Source organism: Acomys russatus, chromosome 1, assembly GCF_903995435.1.
Source record: "Acomys russatus chromosome 1, mAcoRus1.1, whole genome shotgun sequence".
NCBI lineage: Eukaryota > Metazoa > Chordata > Mammalia > Rodentia > Muridae > Acomys > Acomys russatus.
Genome location: NC_067137.1, coordinates 57,995,722 through 58,006,309, shown reverse-complemented (window position 1 = coordinate 58,006,309; position 10,588 = coordinate 57,995,722). Strand labels below are relative to the sequence as shown.

General features: G+C 38.1%; 1 non-coding gene across 1 annotated transcript; it reads right to left on the bottom strand.

Annotated features, from left to right (window-relative positions):
- Positions 1-8,574: 8,574 nt before the first annotated feature.
- Positions 8,575-8,702, bottom strand: LOC127197454 (small nucleolar RNA SNORA17). Its single transcript, XR_007831679.1, has one exon. It is a non-coding gene; the product is annotated as a small nucleolar RNA SNORA17 (small nucleolar RNA).
- Between the last annotated feature and the right edge of the window lie 1,886 nt (positions 8,703-10,588).

The following is a 10,588-nucleotide window of genomic DNA, read 5'->3' as shown; positions in this document are numbered from 1 at the left end:
TCTAGCACAGAGCCTGTCTTTCACTGATACAAAATAAGTGTGCATTAGTTTTTTATTATGAGCTTATTATAATTTGTTCTTAGGCCACAAATGGTGATAATGACATATCAATGCACAAACACACTTTTATGCATAAACTATACAAGTTTTTGTTTTAATTTCTCTTTACTTTCTATCATTAGAAAATGTTTTAAAGTTTTTAGCCAGTACTATCAAGATGATACTAAATAGTAGCAAGAGGCAATGGTGATAAGTCTAGGAAAGAAGTAGTTAGTTCTTCAAATATTAAGGCAGATTGATTCAAAATAAAAATTCCAAAAGACACAAATTTCCACTTTCAACTCTCCCTCTCAACACACACATCTTTTTTGTTGTTATTGGGTTGGTAAGTTGTTTTGCAGAACTTTAAATTGCAATAGAGTTATAGATCTACAGATGTTATGTTTGTTTTTAAAGACATATCAAACTTTACAAATTTAAGGAATATTTTCTTATTGAGTATTTCTAGTATTGTGGTAAAACACCATGATGAAACTCAACTTGGAGGAAGAAATGTGTTATTTCAGCTTCTCAGTTTTAGTCCCTCACTAAGGAAATTTAGGACAACAACTCACAGTAGAAACCTGGAGACAGGAACTGATACAGAAACCAAGACTTACTGGTTTGCCACTCCTGGCTTGCTCAGCCTGTTTTGTTTTGTTTTTTGTTTTGTTTGTTTTTTTTTTTCCCCAAGATTTATTTATTTATTATGTATACAGAGTTCTGCCTGCATGTACACCCATAGGCCAGAGGAGGGCACCAGATCTCATTAGAGATGGCTATGAACCACCATGTGGTTGCTGGGAATTGGGCTCAGGACCTTTGGAAGAGCAGCCCGTGCTCTTAACCTCTGAGCCATATCTCGATCCCTCAGCCTGATTTTTTTTTTCCACATAGGACCACTTCCCTGAAGGCATCACCAATTCTATGGAATGGGCTCTTCCACATCAATCATTGGTCAAGATAACACCTCACAGACTTGATGATAGGCCAAGCTTAATTTTCCTCAATTAAGAATCCTTTTCTTCTCAGATATTTCTATGTTTATGTCAAGTTGACAAGAAAAGCACAAACATAAAACTGATCAAAAGTTTACAACAAATTATGAAATTAATAATTAAAATTATACTTCATGAATTTCATTGTGTCTTTGCAAAAACTATTAATTATGCTTCAAGATAATTGGGACATTGTTTTTAAGTTGTTTCGTTCTTATATTTCCATGACAAAAAACATAGTCCTGAACCACACATCATTAAATCCCGTGTCTTCCTTCTTGTGACCATGTTTCATAAAGCATTGGTTGAAGTGTATGGAGGTACAACTTACTGTGTGATTATGACACAGCATGTTATTAGTCACATAGATACAGCTTCCCAGCATTCACCTTATATCCAAGACTCGTTCACATGGTTTATATGTTACTTGTTAAAACTAAGAACAAGTTAGCTGAAATATCAACACATTTCATTATCATATGGCCTGTGATGTGAAGATTTTATACTGCTCTTTATGTAATTAAGAAAATGGAGTAGGATACTTTGAATGAGACGAGCCCATAGGCTCTCACATTTGAACGTTCAGTCCCAGTTGGTGGAACTATTTTGGGAAGAATTAGGAGGGGTGCCTTATTTGAGGAGGTATATTATGGGGGTGAACTTTGAGGTTCCAAAAGCCTATGCCAGGTCCACACGTTCTTTCTTCCTCCCACTTGTGAATTAGATATAAATTCTTAGCTTCTGCTCTAGCACCATGCCTGCCTGCCAGCTGCCATGTTCTCCTTCGTGATGTTCATGGGCTACCCCTCTAAGACTAATCTTTTACGCAAGCTCCCAATCAAATGCCTTTTATTTTTGAAGTTGCCTTAGTTATGGTGTCTCTTCCTACTAACTAAGCCATGACTATCTTGGAATTAAGGAAAAAGACATGTCAGGAGGAGACTATGAGTCAACATCTTATTGCCCCTATTTTTAATTTCTATGCTACACTGATGTTGATTATAGTGCAAAGAGAAATCTTTGGTGTTGGTGCTTAGTTTTTAAAGAATTTCACTTATATGCTTCAAGAAGGTTTATTTTGGGATTTGAAGCACAGATTTGAATTCTGTACTTCCCTCTCGCTATCCCTTCCATCATCTCCCATCTGTCTGTTTCATGAGTCTTGACTTGTGGCTGCATGAATTCTGTCTTGAACTGTGTCCATGTCTACGTCTGTGTCTCTGTCCATGTCTGTGACTGTGTCTATGTGTCTTTGTCCTTAATCAAGGGATTTTGGTCTGTATTTCTTGAACATCACAGAAAACATCACATGAGGAATGAATGAGAAGTAGTTTACAGAAATCTTTAGCCTACTTTTACAAGTGATAAAATTAATAACTCAAGCTAACTATAATTGACTCAGATAATAAACAACAAATGTCATCAAGCAGTATCTGCATCGTGCTTTCAATATTTTTGGAAGATACTTGTTTTATAAAGTTACCTTTCAACCTATTCAGTACTCTCAGTAAATGACTATCTATCACACATAAATATATGAATGTAATGCTCTCTGGTCAGAGGCATGGAGAAGTATATATTTTAAGATACAGTTATGTATTTACTTAGGTTGAAAAAGCTGATTACATGAGAAATCCAAGGCAAGTAGCATTGGTTGTTGCATTGTTCTGTTAAGGGCAGAGTAAGCAAACAGGCTGTGTATACACTAGGCCAGCAGTATGAAGTGTTAGATTATTTCAGCTATATTACTAACTCTAGCTGTGAGGTTCAGGAAGGAAGTAGCCCAGGTAGGAAGAAGTCTCAGGCATATGTAATATTGCATACTTGCTACAACAGCAAGAATACTACAAGAAATGAAGACAAATATTAAAACATTAAAAATTAATATGTGTATTAATTTTTAAATTGAGATTAAGCAACTATAATATTCTCAAGCAATTAGAGTGAGAATGGAACAGAATTAATAAGACTAAGTGACCAATTCTAGGATGATCATACAATGAACAAAATGTCAAGCAATAGATGCATGAAATTCCAGTCAAGCAAAGGATTCCCATCACCATAGTGCTTATCAACACATCTCAACTGTAATTCTATCCCTGTGTCTCTCTTATTAGCTCTTATTCATTTTTGTTTTAGAAAAAATAGTAAGAAATTAAATTTCTTAATCAATTCAATTTGTCGTTAGCATATATAGAGTCTTCTTGGAGTCCAACAAATCAGTATATAATACCTTTATTCACTAATATTTTATAATTAATATTTAGTAATAAATAATATTTAATAATTAATTGGAGTAAGGAGCTGTCACAGGAAAAATAATAACCTGCTTTCAAAATTCTATGTGTAAGTCTTAAATTAACATTTTTAGGTAATAAACACAAATTGGACAGATAATGACATACCCCAAGGCACATGTAGAATAAGGTTACAAACATTAATGAATGTGTAATTCATTCAGGATTCGAATCCTCAGATTCAAGTCTGTATCTGTATGTGATTTCCAATTCTGTGATTGATCCGATGCACGGGAAAAATGTATTGACACATTTCCTGAGGCCTTTTACTTTTACAATTTGCATAAATTTCACAAGATCTATAAATGTTTCACAGCAAGTTTATGAGTGGAGATTTTAAAATTATAATATTATAATTTTTTCGTGCCAAATACAACATATTGCACATGTAGCAACATTTGCTCTCATATCTGAGGAAAGTATTTTAAACATAGTTACATGTATTAGAGAATTATTATACTTATCCATTAATTTATGAATGTTAGCAAGTTCTCTGCCACTTGGCTACATCCCACCCACAGAAGAAAGTCTCCCCTGACTGAGAAGTTAAGCTAGGCCATGATAAGGAGAACACCAAACCTTGGCCACTAGACCACTAGGGAGTCAATCACTGTGAAGAAAAAATGGTTCAAATTAATTTTAGCATCTTTTTGACATCCTACAAGTAGGGCTTCTTAAACAATTCCTATTTATGACATATTTTATAAAGAATTTTTGTGTATAAAGATAGAAAAATAAGAATACAAAGCAAATTTTGCTAATAAGGAGTCATAAAATTGTCTTAAAACAATTGCTTGATATAAATCGCTTTGTCATTAATAAAAGATGAAAGAATATTTGAATTCTAATTACATATGTAGTCTTGGCTGAATGTTTGAGTCTGTGGTGCACAAATTTTTTAAAGTAGTTTTCTGAATTGGTCAACATTTTAATTTTATTATCATCAATGATGATTATATAAATATATCAGGGCACATGGAGTGTCATTTCTAAAGTCTATGGACATTATTTTCTAATCCTGATCTGCAATGAATTTAACATTTTAAGTTAAAATTCACATCAACAATACAAATGGGAATTGTGAAATTCAGATATTATAACAAAATAAAATACAAAAATATATTAACTTGATTCATGTTGAAGAATGGTAGTGAGAACATAATAAACATCCTTCTTTTCATAATTAAACTTTTATGTTTCCAAAAAATAGAAAAACACTGTAACACATAACTTTGACTTTCAAGTGTTAGGCAAGGCGTTCTTAGGAACGTCTGTTGGCATGTTGCCACAAAACAGTTTGTATGCATAGTGAAAACCATGCCCACTACAGGTCCAGAACCAAGGCTATAGTGATGTCATCTGCTGCAACTTGGATGAGTGTTGGGCCCAATGTACTGGATTCTAATTAATTCTGACAATTGCACCTTTTTCTCTTACTAAATATTTTGTGGTATCTCTCATTACTGCATTCGTTGCTTTTCCTGTTTCTAGGATCACACGACCAGAAGCAATTTCAGGGAGGAGGGGTTGATTTTGCTTTATATTCCAGGACACAGTGCATCATGTCAGTGAAAGTCATGGAAAGTGGTAGCTTGAGACAGCTGATCATGTTAAACTTCCAATTAAGAGGTAGCAATAATTTCCTTCTTAAAAAAAAAAAAAAAAAAAGTCCAGCATCAAACACAGTAAGGAATGGTGCCATGCACCTCACGTTGCTCATCTTGCCTCGATTAGCCTAATCTAGACAGTCCATCACAAGCATGACCATTGCCTGGTCTCCTAGGTGGTTATTGTCCAAATTGACAATATTAACTCTCACACTCACAGTTACACAACTCCCCCATGGGCTCATAATCACATTAAAAGAAAAGCTCTCCATGGCACTAGGAGGTCACAGAAAATAGAATAGAATGGCATGGTTATTAGTGAGATTCTTATGAGTTTTGTTGGGCAAAAGCAATATATAGAAACACACACAATACAAATGGCATAGCACAATACTATGCTATTTAAGTGCTTTTGGAGTACATTTTTATAGATATGAAATAGTTACACTTGGTTTGATTTCTTAAATAGAAGATTGAAGTGTTGTTATATTCATAACTACAGTGAATTTGGATTGAAAAGTGACTAATGGAGCAATTACCCACCCACCCACCCACCCACCCACACACACACAAGGAACATCTTTGAGTCTAAAAACAAAAACAAAGATAAAATGAAATAGCAAGTAAAATTAAGAATGTTAAAAGACACACATGAACTCAAAGATATTTTTATTCAACAAGTTGTGTATGTATGTATGTTTGTATGTGTGTATATTTGTATGTGTGTATGTTTGTATGTGTGTATGTGTGAATAGTAGTAGTAGTAGCAGCAGCAGCAGCAGCAGCAGCAGTAGGTTCTTCCTACAAAAAAATTTACAATTTCATGGAACTTGTTGCCTAACAAGAATAAATAGAGTCAAATTTGGTAAATATAACAGAAGTTGGCAATATATTTTTAGGAGATGAGAAAAATCTATGAAAAAAAAAAAACAGAACGGTTATTGGTGATTATGGGAATAGAGTGAGTTTTAAGTTTTAAAAGGTTAAACAAAGATATCCTTATTAATACAGTGGGATAAAATCCAGACTTGTATCATTAAGATGCAATGCAATGCCTATAATGTCGAGAGATGCACACAGGCTTGCCGCCTCATAGTAGGAATAGCAAGAAGCCCATTAACTGTGGAGTGGAGTGTGCCAGAAAACTCTTGAATGAGATGAAAATCAGCTTCCTGTTGCTGAATGAAATACAATTACCCACTTTAAAAGCAGGAAGAATTTGCCCTCGTGGCTTTTCAGTATTATTCCGTGACGTATTTTGGTTTGGGGCTTTATGTGAGGCTGATGGGGTGGAGGTGGAGCACATGGTAGAGCAAGAATTTCTCATTTGATAGGTGACAGGAAGCACAAAAGTCAGAGATGGGTAACCAATATCCTGTTAACCTCCTCACAGGGGAATCCTAATGACCTACTTCATCTACTAGATCCCATCTGGAGATTGGATCAGTAGTACTACTGATTGGTGGCCAAGACACTTGCAAACAGCTGTTAGAAAGAATATTAGATCCAAACTACCACAGTGGATTATGGTGAACCAATAATGGCAGAAATGTTAAAAAAAAAAAAAAAAAAAAAAAAAAACCTGTGTGTGTGTTTGTGTTTGTGTATCTGTGTGTGTGTTTGTGTTTGTGTATCTGTGTGTGTGTGTTTGTGCGCGTGTGTGTGTTTCACATCATGCACCCCAAACCCACTTATCTCCCTCTCCCTTCATACTTGCCCTCCACCCTTGCAACCTGCCCCAAAAAGAAAAAAAATGTCTCATTGTGGAAGCTATAATGTGTTACAGTATGTCACAGAGTATACGCTTATGTCCACATTTCTTTGCATGCAAATGTTCATTGCAGTGAGTTGTTGGATTGGTTTGAGGCCTCTGGCTTCTGCCACTCTATCAGTACTAAAACCTGACTGGGACTCCTCTCAGATATCTTTTGTTGTTGCCTTGTATCATGGAGATCCTGCAGCTTTGCATCTGTAGGATCGGCCCTTGTATGCACTCTAACAGTTCATAAATGGGATAAATGTTGGCGTCAGAGAACATAAAGCCCTGGATCTGTAACTAAGTGGTATCTGAGATGCTCAGCCTATTAAATCTCCTGCTCTCATGCCGTCATGGTCAGCTCACCAGTAACCCCTGCAATCAGAGCCAGCTTTACCCTTCAGCCCAGGTTAGGTGCACGGCCGGATATCCTGAGTGTTGCTGCTGGTGAAGGCTATGTCCATGTCTTCTACTCTCATGGGCCAGCTCTTCTGCCTGCTATAGGTCCACAGGTGGCAAGGGATAAGGAAGGGAGGAGGGCATCTCTCCCTCATATGTACCACCATACAGCAGGCAGGAGACATGGCTGACTCTATGGTACTTATGCTCTTGACCTGGCTCACCTGCAACCATCGCCCCCCACGCTGCCACACACAAACAAAGAGAAGCTCTATCGTCCTGTCCAGGCAAGATATAGGACCACCTTTCACAAGTGCGTCAGTAGGTTAGGGTCAAAATAGCTCTCCTGCTCTGATGCCTTGGGGCTAGCTCTCCTGCCTGCCGTGGGTGTCAATGTGTGTGTGTGTGGCGGGGGGGTTGCATCTCTCCCTCGCCCATGCGACCTCATGGCAGACAAATAGGGGACAAGCTCTCCTATGATGGTGCACTTGTGATGGCTCACCTATTTACTTGCCACCAGAGTCAGCTCTATGGTGCTGCTCAGGATAGGTGCACGGCCTGTTCTGAGTTCTTCAGCTGGTGAGGGGCAGAAACAGTTCTGCTCTCATGAACTCAGAATGCCAGATTTCCCATCTGATGCACGTGGTGAGGGGAGAGGGGGAGGAAGGTGTCTCTCCCTTGCCCATGCCACTGCATGAGAGATAAGTGGCAGAGCCCCCTCTCTCACACTCATATCCTTGGGTGCTCACCCTCAGTGTTCAGGGTTTGCTCTCAGAAGTACTATAGCTGCCTAGCGGTGGGGTCAGCTCTCCTGTTCTAAGGCCCCCAGGGCCAGCTTTCCCAAGATGCTCAAGTGAGGGGTGTGGTCAGTTCTGCACAACCCTTAGGCGTCAGTATGTCCCCAGGTAGCAGCAAACACCAAGGATGTCTGCCTGGCCTTTGGTGGTAAGAGACCACCACTGTAGCTGGGCCATGGACCCAGACATGGCAGCAAAATATACTTGTATCAGGCTGTTCCTTACTACCCTCTAGTCTCCAGTTCTGCCTCCCTTCACCATGCCCACATCCTTCTGTTTCTCTTTCTCTTCCATTTCTCGACTACTTACCCACTGTTCTCACTGAAGCCCGGGTCTCTGAGTGTCTGGGATCATCTCAGGAGTGGTCTCAGGAGTGTCATTCCCCACTTGTGCATTATGGCACCAGGTTGTGGTCATCTTGGGCATGGTCTGCCTCCTCCCACCCACAGGACTGCTCAGTGCTGGACTGGTGGTAATCTCAGGCTAGCTCTCTTTCCGGACATCACCATGCCATTCTCGTGTTCATCTAGGTCTTGCTTGTTCTAGTTTCTGGCTTGTTTCCTGCCCTGGAAGCCCATCTAGGCCTGTACAGGACTGGCCTGGTGGTATTCTCAGGATAGCTCCCTGTTTGGGGACCCTGGCACAGGACTGGTGTTCCTCTCTGGCTCATATCTTTCAGGGAATATTAGGCTACTTATCATTCCGATGTTCACAGGTCAGAACACTAAGAGTAGACACAACCTCTCCTCAACCACCTACTGATTCATCTGTGACATAGCAGCCACATTTGCAGCATCTGTAGAGGCAATGGAATACTACATTATTAAGAAACTTGTTGAATGGAATCTTTCTGTCACTTGAGGAAGAAAGTTTTGTAGACTACCACTGAGAATGAAGTCATGGAACCAGCACAAGTTGATCTCAGAGGTAAGGAACAATCAGAAGGAGCACACAGCTCCTAGCAAGGACTCCAGTGGAGTGAATGTCATTGAACTCCAAAAACCAAGGACACTGCTCTATTCCACTCAATTTTTCCTCAATGGGCTCAGTTCAGGGACAGTTTAAGACAATAAATGCCACTGGAACAAAGAATGGAAAGTCACTAGCAACCATATTTTAGAAGTTAGTTGGCAGTGCACAAAGAGTTAAATACTGTACTATGCTCTGAGATAACAAACAGCACGGCCATAAACACTTAGAAATAAAAATGTGCCAATGCTGAGTTCATTAAAGATCTCGAAAGAAGAACTTCTCTTAGAATATTAGGCACAAAGGATAGATTACATTGAATATAAAAGTGAAGTTGGAAATAACAAGGAATGGTGGATATGAAAAAACATGAATACAGAATGCAAAACAGTAAGAATTTTAAATACTTGTATAATAGGCTTATTAAGCAGTTAGATTGACATATAAATGCAGTGCTAATGATAAAATACTTTCCTTCTGGCTACTGATATCTTTGTAATATAAAAGACAGTTACATCATTTTGCCTATTTTATCCTAGTAGATGTTGAGACTGTGTGAGTTGCCAAGGCTTCAATTTGAGAATGCCTCCACAAGACACAAAGGGAAGCTAAGAACTGTGGCCACAGGTTTGTGTCTTTGTCTCACAGACTTTACCTTTTGCTTTACTGTGGATACAAGAGTAAATCAATGTAAGTATAATTGAATTGCACATTTTTTGTCAATTCTTGAATCAAAAAGTGTATTATACATGCAGTTCAACTTCTTATAAGCATTACTAAACTGTTTTTGATAACAGAGTCAAGGTGATATGAACTTTGTTAGGTCAGCAGAAGCAGAAATTTAAAGGATAAGAATTTAGAGATAACCAACATAACATAGTAAATTATGTATACAGAAGATACAAAGACAACATTTCTCTTACTTCCTTACATAGAGCAAATAAAAATTGTAATTTCATACAGAAAAACTAGAATTTTTAAAAAGTGTTATGAGATATACTAGAAAAAGGTTCTAAGAATTTAGGGGTTTTAATGCTAAAACTTGGTTGTGTTCAGTGATTAATTTGAGAAGCTAAGAGATGCAGTCTTTAACATTACCCAATGAAGAGCTTTCACATCGCTATGGCATCAGAAAGGACACTCATATGGCCCACTGAGTTGGGTGGTAGGAAATAGATATAGAGAAGAGCAGTGCAAATCTTGAAGCTGTACTGTCCTAGGAATATGAATAATACTTTGCATGTAAACCTTTACTATTTTTCAACAAGTGATTTTTGATTCTACATATTATTAGTTTCACTTTAAACCTTGAGTTCATTGCAAATGTGACAAATTTCATCTTTTTCGCTTCATGTAGTCTCATATTAAATGATATCAAAGGAACATGACAGAGAACACACTTTGTTATATATGCTGTAGCATATTGAAGATGCTAAAGGTAAGAGTATTAGAAGGTGCAGATATAAATGAAACAGATTTTCTAGAAATGTACATCTAGTCATGGTAATGTAAATAAATCAGTCAGTCTAACACAGGAAGTCTGACCATCCCTGCCACACATCCTTTCCAACCCACCGAATCAAGCCTGGGTGCCACATTCAGTGCCCTGATCCACTTTGGCCACCACTACAACTACCTTGTAGGATTCACCAGCACATGCCCTGCCCAACCCACAACCCACAGGTCCACTGTATGCTACATTCAGCCTATTGACTCAGCCAGATGT